The following is a 2,114-nucleotide window of genomic DNA, read 5'->3' on the forward strand; positions in this document are numbered from 1 at the left end:
CCGCCGCCAAAATGCCTCTATGCCAGAAGTGTCTGCAGTTGTTTCTTGTAGCAAGGACGCAAAAAAAAAACAAACACAAAACCCCACACTCCACCATGATTGCAAAAAAAAAAGAAGCCAATTATATACATAAATAAAAATTAAATTAATTTATCAACCCCGCTGAGCATACCCTTCCTGCCCCCAAAGGGTATGAGAACTGCTGTAGGAAAGGGTCTCACTCTTACACATGTACAGGGAGAAAAATAGACCAAGAAATATTTATTTTATAGCCAAAAAGCCGTGCGACAAGAGCGTGCAAAGCCCAGAGCGACGCACACCTAGCAGCAGAGAGCTGAGCTCTGGGGAGCAGCGGGGTCCTGCCGAGCAGGAGGCACGTGCTGTGATGGATGGGGACCATGGCAGGGCTGGCTCACGACATATCAGGTGTGTTCAGAACGCCCCCCCACCCCCCCACCTACGGTGGTCTCTTTTCCTTTTCTTCTCTTGAATTTCATCCACTGAAGAACACAATAACTCCCGATCCCTGGAGAGCTGAGGGCGTTAGGAAGTTCATGCTAGGGAGCCCCAACGCCCACAGGGAAACACCATAAAGGGCAGGTTTCTCCTCGGGATCTCCCGGCAATGCTGAAAAGGAAGGCACCTTCTGGAGAACTCGCCTAAGCCCCCTAAACCGAGTGCTACTGTATTTCTGTCAACGGTCAATAAAAGATACCTCTGATATCTGGTGCTGCTGGGTTAACTCCGTCCTTATGAGGGCCGGGCTCCTGGTCCCTATGGGCTGGCAAGAGAAAACACTCGTGTCACCAGCGGCTGCTTGGGAGAGATTTAAAGAAGGAGTGAGGGATGAAGGTCGGGGCCGCACGCGGCCGTGAAGCAGGGCGCAGACCCAGATTTAAGAGCAGAGTTCTCAGCGACTCCCGTGATGGTCGATCAATGGCAAGCAGGCAAAGGCAGCCGAGCAGACAGGTCCCCCCTCCCCTGTTAGGACCAATGTTGAAGATAGAAATAAATTGCTGCAGTCTGAAACTGCTGCTACCGCAGCACTTCCCAGGGTCGTTACCGAGAGCCAGATTTCGGAGATGCCACGCATTTGCCGCTGACCGAGGCGGGAGCTCGGAGCCCTTCCTGACAGCTGCCTGCAGTGCTGCAAATCAACATGCCCTGACTTGAAAACACCACAAATGAATGCTAAGACCAGGACTGAAATACAGTTTTTCAGCCCCTCTGATCCTTCATCTCATCTCGTATGCCACAGCTGCCTCATCTTTTTCCAGCTGTAAGATGACCTCACGCCAAGGGAGACCGGTTGCTGTGGACCAGCCATGGAGCTGGGAGAAGGTAACAGCATCCATCTTTGTGCCCAGCACGAAAGCGAAGGTGCAGCAAGAGATGGGGAGTGCAGAGAGGCCGTCGTGGGACACTTCATCCTCTGCTGAGTGCGTGGTTAAATCAACGTGCTGTTCTCTGGGCTGTGCTCAGTGAGGGCTGTGCCATAGCGAGCTGTGGGGACAGACCATGAGGATGCTTCCCTGAAAGCCTCATGAGATGTCACCTCCTTCCTGCCCAGGTCTCCCTGCTTTAACCTCAGCCTGAGTTTCATTTATGGAGGAAGCTACGGGCAGAAGGGCCTGCAGTCCTACCTGCTCCCCACTCACTGGAGGGCATTTCCACACCAGACCAGATCAGGGATCTGTTTTGCACCGAAGTTTTGGCCAGCAGTGCGGTACATGGTGCTCAGGGAAGTATCTCAGCCATGAATTCCTCTATGATCCCTCATTCTGAGGTCAAGACTCTTCCCAAGCTCTCTTGGTTACTTCTGGCTCCCTTCCCTGAAGCAAGAAGTGAAGGGTCATAGCCACCGGCATTTCCACCCCAACATATCTGGGGGCTGTATCCAGCCCTTGTCCCCAGCAGAGGAAGGAGCTGGCCTGTCATGATGGCAATGCCTCCAAAGAGGGTGCAGCCAAAATGACTCGCATTGCAGCCACCCTGAGCTGGCACCTGATAATTGGAGGAAATTAAAGCCCACTGGGTCAGTGCCAGACTAGTCATCCCAAAATCCTCCGAGGGTTTGGAGGAGCACAGGGGAGGTGAGGTTGCATCACCTTTTC

Source organism: Cariama cristata, unplaced genomic scaffold (genome assembly GCF_000690535.1).
Source record: "Cariama cristata isolate BGI_N322 unplaced genomic scaffold, ASM69053v1 scaffold20076, whole genome shotgun sequence".
In the NCBI taxonomy this organism is placed as follows: domain Eukaryota; kingdom Metazoa; phylum Chordata; class Aves; order Cariamiformes; family Cariamidae; genus Cariama; species Cariama cristata.